The sequence below is a fragment of the Drosophila montana genome, unplaced genomic scaffold, assembly GCF_035044405.1.
Source record: "Drosophila montana isolate Dmon_TW-CO22-7 unplaced genomic scaffold, ASM3504440v1 contig_2716_1, whole genome shotgun sequence".
Taxonomy (NCBI): Eukaryota; Metazoa; Arthropoda; class Insecta; order Diptera; family Drosophilidae; genus Drosophila; species Drosophila montana.
In genome coordinates, this window is record NW_026997587.1 from 789,621 (window position 1) to 803,128 (window position 13,508).

The window sequence follows — 13,508 nt, forward strand, 5'->3', positions numbered from 1 at the left end:
TTTGAGGTAATATATATTTGCCAAGCTTTTCTACTTGAGACTCATTTGGCGCAATCATTTTGGCTTAACTCCCTTTTTGTTGATTGTTGTGAGTAGATTTCGCTGAGATACTTTTTGCATTTGCCTTTAAGTGCGCCACACACACACACACACACACACAGCTAAACACACACACACACACAGGGCAAGTACATCGCCTGCAATGAGGCCTTAAATAACCGCAGGCACATTATCGAGTACATGGCCCAGGCAGAGGTGAAGACATCGACATGGACACGGGCAACCATTGGAAGTGGGAGAGGCAGAGGCAGAGATTGGGCCACGACTGGGCGAGTGCCATGGACATGGACATGGCCAGCAGTTGCAATTGGGCTGACCTCACAGCGAGCTGCGCCTCGCTCCTCATAGCCCACTCTCTCTCCCTCTCTCCCTCTCTCTCCCTCTCTCTCTCGCTCAGTATGTCTCTTTCTCGCACTGTGCAATTTCGACACTTTCAAGATTTGAGTATAAAAATTTGCCATAAATTTGTGCCCTTGCTTGTTGAAGTTGTTGTTCTTGCCAGTTGTTGTTGTTGCAGTTGTTGTTGTTGTTGCTGTTGCTGCTGCTGCTGCTGCTGCTGCTGCTGGGCCGTGAAAACCTACACGCATGTCCAGCCTGATGATATGTACTTTCGCAAACATAACTGACATGTTTGCCTAAGAGGCAATAAAATAAATCCCAAGCTAAACACAAAGCCCAACGGACAACGTGCCAGATGCAACACACACACACACCAACACACACACACACGCACACACACGCACAGGTAGCGCACGTGTCGTTGTTGGCAAATGAAGTTAACTCAATCATGGAGCAAGGCGCAGGGCGGGGCGTCGTTTGGGCCAATAGTAAAAATGTTAGAATAACTTGTATGAAATTTATCAAGGCTAACCCAGAGGGTCCAACATTCGCGCCGTGTTGCAAAGGGCAGCAGCCGCGGCAGCAGCAGCAGCCGCCTGCCACACGCTCGAAGGGAGCAGCCAGTTGATATTTATGCCAATTGCTGGCTTATAAAACTGGCCAACTACATGCGAATGCGCGTGTGTGTGCGTGTGTGTGTGTGGGTCTTAGAAGTGGCAGTAGAGTCTAGTCCAGACCAGAAAAGGGCCGGAGCTGAATTCAATTTATTATTCAAACTCGAAGGTTGAAGTTGAGCTGCATGTTGTTTGTCGGTTTAGACTGCCCGCTTCGCACAGCTTCTCCCGTCTCGCTTCTCTCTCTCTGCAGCTTCTCTTATCAGACGCGCTAATCCTTGGCGAAAAGTAAATGCAATTATGTGTTGTTTATGCGCTCGCTGGCTGCATACGTTTGCCTGATTGACATATAAATTAGAGATGCATGCGAGACGATTGCCGCTCGACTAACTCTAACGAGCTGCCGCACTGAAAGTGCCAGCCTCCCCCCTCCCCCCGCTCCTCTTCATTTCGACTGATAAGCTTTGATTGTTTTCCATTTCATTGCCATCAGTCAAGGCGGCTAATTAAGCGGCGCATTGCAATCGCGTTGTTTTCACTTAAGTGCAAGTAAATATCACAATCAATGGACGATTCGCAATTCTTTGGCTGACTCTTGCCGGGATTTCTCCCAGCTGTGACAGCAGGAAGAGCCCGGCATTTGTTTCCAGTTAGAATGTCAAGACTGGGAGTTGCATCTGGCATCTGGTCATTAGTAGTTGTCAATGGCAAACGGCGTGATTTGTGCGCCACTTCCTGAGGATTACGTGCGGCAGTTCTACACACACAAATGTCGCCAGACTCTCTTCCTATGCCCTGCACCCGAATTGGAATTGGGTTAAAAGGAGGGTATAGTAGGGTCGGGCTTGTGTATGTGACAGGCAAATGGAAGCAGCTAAGCGAATCACTTTATTTATATAGATTATTGTTCCCTTTGGTGCTAGCTATATTTTATTTTTTACTAGATTTTATTATATATTAAACATGCGATACCTTAGGTTATATATATTCTTGATCGATCTAGCCAAGTTCTTTTCATATTGTCATATTAGTATTCCAATACTGAACATAATATTTATTATTTTTATATACACTTTTTATTATGTATATTTTTTTATATATTTATAATCGGGATCCTTAAAGTGTATATATATTCATGATCAGCATTACGATTTGATCAAGTCCTTATCCTATTGCTGCTAGTCATATATTATTTTCTATTATATGTTAATATATACTATTATCAAGAAAAAATTTAAGAACTTTTATTAAGAGCATATTTTATTTCTCTCTGAGCATACACAGATCAAAAATTTCTTGCTTTTTTTCTTGCAAATCGGTAAATATCGATTTCCTGCCTTAGATTTTTGCATATAACTCGAAGATTTTAAGAGCTAGGGAAACCAAAATTGACGTGTACATTCTCTTGGATCATACAGAGATCAAGAATATCTTTCTGTCTATATATACCTTTATACCTTTTATAAACCCTCCAATATTTAAATTATGAAAGATGTATCCTAGATTCTTGGTACACACATTTGTATTCTATCTTGAAACTCTCCAGCATTCATCTCCTGCTACCAAAGAAGAACTCTTACTTCATAGTCAGCAGGCAAGACTAAAAAGCATCACAGCTGCTGCCAAAAGTATGTGTACATGCATAATATTTTTTATGTCAGCTGCTTACAGGGCATCTTCTAGTCGTTTATATTCGCCAAACGCACTCGTCACCCTGCTTTTAATTACATTTACATATTTTTGCGTACGCATTGACAACAACAAGTCAAAGTCAAAGCATTTGCCGCCTGCCCACGTAGCCTGGCCCCAAGGAATTTATAGACAATGCAACTACTTCAATTATGGCGATAAGGCGCTGGACTCTATAGATGCCACCCCTCCCCCACAAACCAACTCGCCCCCCCCCCTGAGCAGGGCAAAAGCTAAGTCCATGTCTTTTGCATAAAAATGTCGTATGTCGTGCGGCGTTTGTTACTTATTACATGCGACGACTGCGACCGATATCGATATTGTACGACAATCACACACATATATATATATATACATATATATATATATATATAGATATATATGTATGTGTGTAGGTATATGTAGCCAGCGTGTATACCCTCTATAGGCTGGGCTGCTGTCTGTTGCCGACCTTCAACTTTGTTTGCAACCTTGTTAGTTAGTTGTTGTTGTTGTTGTTGTTGCTGCTGTTGTTGTTGTATGTTTTGTGTGTGTTTCGGTTGCTGTTGCTCTGACTTTTTGTTTCTTTCTTTCGCTTTGGAGTTGAGCGCAATCGCGATCACTTCTGTTGATTGCAAGCGGCAACAGGCAACGCCTCCAACGCCGCGGCACGCAACTGACAGCAACAACAGCAACAACTGCAACTGCAACAACAGCAACAACAACAACACCCGCAACAATTGCAGACGACAACTAAAACAGTGTCACAACTGACGGACAACAAGCTGCAGCAACAAAAACCTGCCCAGAGAAGTCCGGACGCGCGCGTTTTCATTTTCGTTTGCCGCTGCAAATTTGTTGCGCCCCAAATGAAGCCCAATCAGGCGCGGGCTCTGGCCCTACGGGCCCATCATTAAATTGAAAATAAAATAATGCGCCTGTTGGGCCAACGCCTGTCACGCCTGCTTTAATAACTTTGTTCGCGGCAAAGGAGCTGCTCCTGCTCCGTCTCCTGCTCCGGCTCCGGCTCGGTATCGTTGTCCACGCATCTCTGGCTGCAACTTATTGCTCTATTTTCGCGGCCAGAGTTTCGATTTCAGTTTCACTTTCAGCATTTCATTGTTTGCCAGCTGCTGCAGAGCCCCATTTGCTGGCCATCAGGCTAACAAGCCTTTTGGCCAATGCTCGACGCCAACTCAACGATGTAAACGAGGCCCAGACTAGCTTGCAATGGGCCAACATAAACAACCTAAACGACATTTCTTGTTTAGGTGTGGGCACAATTCGCACAAATCACACGCCACATTCTCAATCAAAATAAGCACAAAAAAAAAGAAAACCAAAACGAAATGAGCCTTGGAAAAACTGACTCAGATCAACAGAAGAACGGGCAGAAGATGCTATCTATATAATATCTCAGCAATATGTGAACTTGTGACGTCACAAGGTCGTCAGCTTCAGTTGTGGAAATTCCTGTGAGGTAACCACAGCAGCAGCACCATAAATATATACGCCAGCTTTATATATATATATATCAATTTTTATTGCACTTGATCAGTTGCCAGGCGAGCAACATTCTTGATCGTTTTTTGTTTTTTTTGGCTAGCCGCAAAGTATTAACTGAATCGATCTGGTTTAACTTGTTTGACTTGTTATTATTGTTACTTTTTTTTTGTTTGTTTAACCCGCGTGTAACGGTAAATCTAAAAAACATACTGCATATTAATGAAATTTAGCTCTTAAACATATTTATTGTTGCATTGACATTTGGGCTTAACGACAATTTTTGGGCTGCAGCGCGCATAACTTAAATTTATAATTATCTTATAAATAGATAAGAAAAATTGTGGTTTATTGAACTTGTTGCGTGCGGCGCGTGTTTGGCCACAGGTCACAAAACTTGAACCTCAGTTCTTGGGCCAAAATATATATAAATAAATATTATATATATGAGCCCGAGTTGAGTTACCAATTGCTCGGCTATCCACACCCTAAAAAAAAATAATGTGCTTTCAACTTTTATAATTTTGTGTGTTTTTGTTTTATTCACATTCATATTCACATTCACATTCACATTTAGATTCACATTCACATTCACGGGGAACTGGTTTGCGATACTAAATAAAATACTAAACACTTTTTAGCATTCAGCATAAAATTTGATAATTAAATTTGTACGTATGCCTTTGTGTTGCGACCGATAATTTATAATGTGCTCAAAAATCGGACTCGACTTAGTCGCAGGTCCAGACCTGAGCCGGATATAAGCTAGGTACAGCTCCATATGGATATTATGTCATGTCTGCCAAAAACTACTTGAACTACAACCAAAAAATTAAAAAAAATAAATACTAAAAGTGAAACCGCTTCCACGTTCTTGAGAAAAGTGAAATTCTTTATTGTTGTATAATAATGATTGATTAATCGCGCATGCAAATTTTGCTTAAATGCAGCATAATTGTTTAACGTTAATTCAATTAATAAATTTAGCCGTTAGGCCACGGGCCAAAAACAATAATAATAATTATATAGTATTTGTAGTCAGCAACAATATTTTGCTGATAAGTTCTTTGTTTTTTTGCTTAAAAAAAAGGGTATAATGTTTTGTGCATATGATTGTGGGTTGAATATCAGGCGATGGGTAAGATTTCCATTCGATACTCCAAGGTTTTTTAATTAAAACAATTTATTTATTTAATTAAGTAAATTGGCTTGCGATTTAAACTATTTTTATATAACGGTTTCTTTGCTTTGGCTTAGAACAACCTTGATTCTTTTCTCAATCAACGATTATTTCTCTCTCGATAACTTATCTTAGTGCTGGTCGATTAATGTTCTCTCGATAACATATCGTATTGCTGTTCGATAAGACGTCGAACCTGGGCTGTATGAACTTAGAATCCAAAGTACTCCTACATGTATGTATCGATAAATATCGATTCTGAGACATGGTTTCCTAAGCTTAATTCGAAGACCTTAACATTAAGATATACTAAACTTGGAATGCAGATTCTAGTAGTATATAGCTTCGATCACAATCCAACTTACTCGTACATGTGTGTATCGATAAGTATCGATCTAGAGACATGGCTTTTAAAGCACAATTCGCAGACTTTAAGCGCTAGATTTACTACAAAACTTGGTATGCAGATTGTAGTAGTATGTAGACTAGAACCAGGGCTGGATGAACTTGCAATTATATCTCCTACGCGTATGTATCGATAAATATCGATTTTAATACAAGGCTGTTAAGCATAACTCGAAGACTTTAACAGCAAGATACACTAAACTTCTGATGTTGGTTCTAGTAGAGTATACACAGCTTTAAAATTGTTCACTTTTTGGTTAACTATCGCCATTTCCTTCGGGCAGCTAGCCCGGGGTATCATCCAGTCATGCACTCCCACATTCTTACTTGCCATTTTTTGGCTTTCAATAATCATCAGTTAAATGTTGGATGAAAATATTTTTGCAGCTATTTTGAAGGGAGCGACAACTAATGCTACTTGAGCAGGCCTACGAGCAATTAATGTCGCGCCAAGTGTGTGTCCGTGTGTGTGCAGAAAATAATCGACAATTTCAAATCAATTAAACAATTCAAAAACTATAAATAATATGCGCTAACGGAAGTAAAAGCCACAGACAGACAGACAGACGGACAATGTTTGTTGCTTGGGTGGGTTAAAGCCATTAACATTGGACTCTCCGACTCCGACTCAGACTCAGAGTCGGAGTCTGAGTCTGAGTCTGGGTCTGACTCTGAGTCTGATGGTACAGATATGTACTCGAGTTTCATTAATCTTCCGTTGTGTTAGCTGCTTTTGCTTAATTTGGATTTTAAATATATATGTATATAAATAAAGCCAGCGCACACCCGTTTTAATTTTCTGCATATTAACCAAATAGGAAATCGCGCTAATTGTTTTTTTGTTGTTTGTTGTTTGTTTCAAAAAAGTCGGTTCAATATGCCCACGCCTAAAAAAAAGTCTCGCATCGATCATTCTATGTAGATTGCGTTTGATGCTTGATGAATTTTGGGCAACTAGTTTTCATTTTTTTTTTGTGGCAAAACGTGCCGAGTTTCTTCTATTTTTTTTTACATATTATGTGCATATTAAATTATGCCATTAAATCGTAACAAATTAATAACAATTAAAAAGCCGAGTCGAAACAAGTTAATGTTGGTGCCATCAGTTTTTGATTGGAGAAAAACGACAAACTAAGCTGTATTTAAAAATCGAAAACAAATCACTTTTATTTTCAGTCAGCCCCAAACAGCATTTAAATACATTAATAATAATGCCCCACAGCTGGAGGTTCCAGTTGCCCGTTTTGTTTATTTTTAAGCGCTGTGCTCATGTGAAGAAACCAAGAGTTAACAGGAGCTCAGCCACAATACACACAATACACACCTTTCGGTTGCCGAGCTATGAACTATAAAGATTGATATCATTGCCCGCGATGCCAGATAACTGGCTGGCATCATACTACCGCCAACTCTTGACGTAAGCAGACACCAAAAAAAAAAAACAAGAAAAACTTAAAAAACTGGTTACAAAAGCAGACAGATTCTAATTGTAAGATTTTTTAAATTTGGCCACTGCCGTGGATGTCATAAAATTAAAACTTTTGTCGCTGATTTTCACAAAAAAAAAATTTTGTTAAAAAATGTTAAAAAATGGTATTGTATAAGATCTCTTCAAGGCTGTTTTCGGCATTTGCATACTCACACAGGCGGGCTTAGACCCCGACTTACACAGTATTTAAGCATATTATAGATCAGATTTAGCCGCGACCAGTATGCAGATGAAGCAATCACGGGCTTAGAACATATTAGCAGCCAGCCACAGCTCGTGTGATCTTGCCAGTCTGGGGTACTTAGTGTGCCTTAACACCTGAAGCGCTGCTGCAGTAAATGCAGGCTGCATAAATCAAGCGTCTATAAATAAGTCAAACTTAATGGCCTAAACCTATGGCAAAGTCTGAGTTGATAACACGCCATAATCACTCACATAACTATTTATAGAGGCGGCTGTGAAATATTGCTGGCAGGTTCAAAGTGTCCTTGCTCATAATTTCTTGGTCTGGGACTTGCGACTGGGACAGGCTAACGCCAGGCAATAATATACATACATAAAGCATACATAACTACACTGCAAGAAATTACGAGCAACTACAATATTTCAATCAGCAGATTATGCTTTTGGGAATGATCAAAACTCCCAAACTGAACTGGTTCATTCATAATTTATTTACTGTTTATATATATGGGCACACTAAAAAAGTGTAACCGATAAAAAATATATATAAAAAATCGATTTTTAAAAACAAACAAATTTAAAAACAGCTTTTTTTCATAAATACGAATTACAACATTTTTTTTTAATTATATAAAATTAAAAGTTTTTTTTACGTTTAGATTGAATCTGAACTTTCAACCGAAAAACGTCTAATTTATAATATTAAATAATATTATGTATCTTATATTTTAATAATATTTAATATTTATTCTCATTTTCTATTTTCTATTTATTTTTTATATATATATTTTATTTATATGACCATATTTGCTCTTTAGTTTTAGTTTTAGCTCCTTCGAATTTCTCTCAGTGCCGAGCATATTTATTTATCGCCTGCTACTTGTAATTGCCACAAATTGTATGACATTTTTATGCCATTTGCCGGGTTCGCTGTGCATAATTGATTTACGCGCTGTTTGTGTATTTGCCAGGCCAGTAATAAATTTCATATTTATGTGCAGTAGCCACAATTCTTGAGGTGCCTTATCGTTTTCGCTTTCTGTCTGGAACCCGGGCCTACGGGGGCCACGCGCAAGTGGACACATTAATCAGCTGGACGCTGCCCCCCCCCCCCCCCCCATCCACCTAAAAGTGCGAAACGCCCACACTTGGCTATGGGATGCGCTCTAATGGCGTAGATAAATTTTTGCTGCTGCAGTTGTGAATATAAATCATACAATATCCCCTCCTGCCCTCCCCCTCCCCCTGGACCGACAGATGATGCTGTGGTGGCAGCTACTGTGGCCGCCCCCGCTATCTTTCAATATCGCGCGATTGCAATCGCCAGAGCGTTGAAACTGCAATTAATGCAATCTGCCAGCTTTATCTTAGAACATTAATTAGTTTATTTAAAGTGACTGGCGGTTCGCTTCGAATGGCATTGTGGGACAAGTTAATTGCCTTAATTACGTATTAGCCTGCTTCAAATGAGGTTCAGCTGTGAAAAATTAACAGCACTGAAAGCTGCACACACACACACACACGCACACCAGTAGCTAGTTCATTATGTGTTTGCTGAACCAAAATTGAATCTTATCGAATCGAATTGAATCTCATCGAACTAGTTCACTATGTGCTTGCTGAACTAGAATTGCATCTTATCGAATCGAATTGAATCTCATCGAACTAGTTCTTTGCGAACTAGCACAACACTGGCCCATTGCATTCTACATTCGCGTTATTTGCCTTAATTACATACTTAAAGCTGACATTTATTATAATTAAAGTTACAGCGACCGTCTGTTGTCTGGTCTCAGTTTCAGGGCTCTCTCTCTATATGACTCTATAGCTGTGCTAATTTGCTTGCCACTTGATTAATAAGCCGCCATAAGTTGCTATCGCTGGCAAATAAAATAAAAAACAGCAGCCGCAAACTGGCGACCATTCATCTTCGAGACAAAAGAGCAGCAACTACAAGTTCTTTTGAAGTTGTGTGCTCTTCGTTCCAGCCACGGAACGGCGAGGTGCTGAAACTGAAATTCATTTGGCCGCTGCAACGCGGCCGCGCGGCCTTGAGCATGAATTATGTGTGCAATTACTCTTCGGGCTGTCATGACCAGCTCCCAGCTCCAGCAACAGCTCCTGCTGCGGATCGTCGTTTCGTGCTCTCGATGCTCCGCTTCTGTTCTAATGCCCGGTAAAAGTGCAAGTTGCCAGCTACGATTATGGAACTGTGCCACTTGTTGCCGCTGTCATCGCTGTCTTCTTTCTAATGGGGCGCCATACATATGTGTGGCAGCTACTGGCTGTCGTATATGGAGCTAGCATCGTTGGCACTTAATTACAGCTTGTTGCAGCCATGTTGCAAGTCAGCGTGTTGCCTCGACGCGGCGTGTGAAACGAATGTTGGCTGTCAGCGCGCGCCTTGGTGCATGTTGCCTGATATCATCGAACATCGTTTGGCCCGGTTGCAACCTCTTGTGCCGCGATAGCCATCGCGTTCGGCTTTGTGATACTATGTGAAAAGTCGAATTGCTGACTCAGCAACATAATCCCCTGGTCGACTTTTGGACGTGGCCCCAAGCCAAGGCCGCGCTCTCAGCCACAAACACGTTAGAACACTTGTAAGCTAATTAATTAACCATTGCGGCCAGGCCACACACAATTTCATCAATTAGCGTATGTTGCGGCGCACATCTAAGACTCGATTTAAACACTTTCAACATTGTGCGACGTCATCGCCATTGGCTATGTGCACAAAACAATTGTTTTAACACGTTTTAGTTAATGTGCCAAACAAATTGAGTTTTAAATTATAACAAGATGGTTTTACACGCGCCCTGAAAACCAGCCCAAAACCGAAGGTATTTGCCGTGGTATATACCGTGTACATTTCCCAAGCGTCAAGGTTAAGTGGCCAGCTAATAAGTTGATTTCTATACGCGGAAATTGCGAACAACTTGAGGCACTGGAGCAAAGTGCCTCAGAACTTAGTTCAATTAACGCCCCAAAAACAATCTGTTTCCCACCAAAACAATTCCAACAACTCATGCTACTGTTTGAACACCCTGTATAGAAGTTAGAAAGCGGGTATATCAGCTTGTATTGAGCAAATGTGTGTCACAGGCTATTGGCATTGGGGTTTTTGTGCCTTACAAATAAAAACCCATGATCAATTAGCCAACATCTATTTTGTTGCTTTACAACACACATCAGTATAAGTTAATGGGCTATCAAGCCAAAAGTTGTTTTACAGCACTGATTATTTTCAACTTCAACGTAAATGTGTGTCACAGGCGAATGGCAATGGGCTTTTTGTGTCTTTTAACTTAAAACCCAAGTTCAATTAGCCAACATATATTTATTCTACTAAAAATAAGGCATACGCATAACATTTTGTTGCTTTGCAACACTTAGTATGACTAATTATCGAACCAAATGTTGCTTTACAACACTACGTTCTGTTATTTATGCCATTTTATAGGGCAACTCCATTGTAAACCCCTCTGAAATTCATATCTTGATTGTAATTGGGCTTGGGAATCGAACATGAACTTGCATACCTGACTTTTTAGGCGTAAACAAACCCATTTCGTCGCAGAAGCTGGCCGATGCAATGCGTCTTGCATGCCAAAGAGCGTTAATATTGTGAAATTACCAGCATCAAGGTCTTTGGACTGCGGTGACAACAACGATAAAAAAAACGTATCCAGCAGCGATGTGACCTTTACTTTGGTAACTCTTGCTGTGTCTTTTTTTTTTGATGGTGTCGTTGACACCTAGCCTGTTCATTTTGATTTCAACTCGAATGTTTTAGTTATAATTTGTGTGACGTCATTGTTGTCGTGAATCATTTGTTGTTGCTGGTTGTTGCTTTTCATTTTCAATTCAGTGTAAAAAGCATTTCCGTTTCGTTGAAGGACTCCACATTGATCGATCAATTGGGGCGAGGCGTGAAAAATAAGGGACAGGCGAAGAATGCTTTCTGGCATACATGACGTATGCGCAACCTGCGCTCAAGATCACATTTGCTTATCAATCATACGCAGCGTTGTCTGTACTGCGGCGGCGGCAGCCCACGCTGCTTACTTGAGAATTTTGTATTTTCTGTGTCAGCGCCGCACGAATTATGGTCTCAAAATCGAAAATAAACAACAAATAAACAAAAACAAGACGAGCAAATACAAAGCGCAAAGTGTTGGAGCTAGTTCTAGTGCCATGCGGAAATTGCTTGTAGTTGTAGTTGTCGTACAGCAACAATTAAACAAAGAGCAACAATTCAGCAACAATTCATTATTATTATTATTATTATTATTAATGCTGCAAATAATTAAACACAAATCGTCGTTTAGGCGCCGCTTTTTGCCCAGCGGCCATTGCCAAAACATTCAGAAACTTCGCGTTCAGTTTTCGATTGAATTATGCATTGGCTACCCTTCCTTCCCCTCCCTCCCCTCCCTGTTCCTGACAGGCCAGACACGACGTTTAGAATTTACAAATGTTTTCGACTTGTAGCTACAAAATATCGACTGACAGAAAGACAGACAGCCTGTCGGGCAGTCGGCGAGGTCTTCTAATTTGCATATGCAGCAAACATTTGTTTAATGCGCGAGCAGCGCAAATTTGTCATGAATTCGTGTTACGCATTGCAGTCGGTATCTGTCTTATAGTTTTATTAATGTTATATACTCTGTTCACACAGTCAAACGGGCTATATTGGCTTGGTGCAAAAGTGCGCATTGAAATTGGAAACGAAAAAGTGCGAATATATGTATTGATTGTGTGAATCTCTGCCCTAGAAGGCGTTTAAATATTATGGCCACGCCCATTAGGGCGCGGTTAATTAGCAGCTTTTTACAAAATAAAATAAAGAACATATAATATATCAATATTAAAACCCTAATTTTAGAGCAAGAGTCAAATAATTTAGCAGCTGTTCTTCTTTTAAGATCCTAAGATAATAACCTATATTTTCTACAGTTTGGCAAGCACTGCCTTACAGTTTGAGCATCACAAAACGCATATTTAAACATGTTCTCGTTTTCAACAGTGCTTTACAGTTTTATTTCTACCGTTTGCCAAGTACTGCCTTACAGTTTTAGCAGCACAAAGCGCATATTTAAACATGTTCTCATTTTCAGCTGTGTTTTTAGACTATCTACAGAGTATTGCGCCGTCGACTACAACACTTTCAGTTTGTTTCCAGTTTGTTTTGGGTTTATTTGTATCACTTTATCAAACCCAGAGCCGATCGTTTTGCTCGAAAAGCTTTGGTAAGCTGTCATACTTATCCCTCACCCTTATCAACTTAACAGCTAAAGAGTATCACGGTTTCGTTGTGCGCATGCCAGCCAATTTGTTGTTCTTATCTATTTGGGGAACTAACATATCACTCAAGCTGACGCGTCGTGTTGACGGTTTCTTTATGTCTTGGCATTTGATTTTACTCTGCGCCTAACATATTTCCCAAGCAGTAGCCAGGTTTGTTTTGTTTTTTTGGCTTGTAATTTTACGAAATCTTTTTCTTTTGGCTGTCGCAAATTTCTGTGTCCCTCTCTCTCTCTCCCTCTCTCTCTCTCTTTGCTGTATGTTTATCAAGTTGCTTGTGTAGCAAGGTCGTTCGTTGGTCTCAAGTTGTTGTTGCTGTTGCTGTGCGACGCCAAAGCAATTTGTAATGATTATTAAAACAACGGGGCCCCACTTATGGCCATAATACCCATGCAAAACGAGCCACAAATTTCGGTACAAATTTTGTACACCTATTTCAGTGTTAACCATTCACCAAGCGCAAAACTCTTGTTGTTACCATTTTAATTGAAAACAACAACAACAAACACAACAGCAAAAAGCAAAAGTTGAAATAAACAAAAAGCCAGCGATAATAATAACAAAGCAGCAGCTGAAATTATATTGGATTACAACATGGCCAGTTCAACAAACGCCCTGCCCACCCGTTACCCCCCCCCCCCCTTACCTCCCCCCTTTACGCCCACCTATACGTGCTATTCTTGAGCAACATAGTTTCGTGATATACTCTGTTGTGATTGAATATCCATGAACACATTGATTATGACAGCCGGTCACTCGA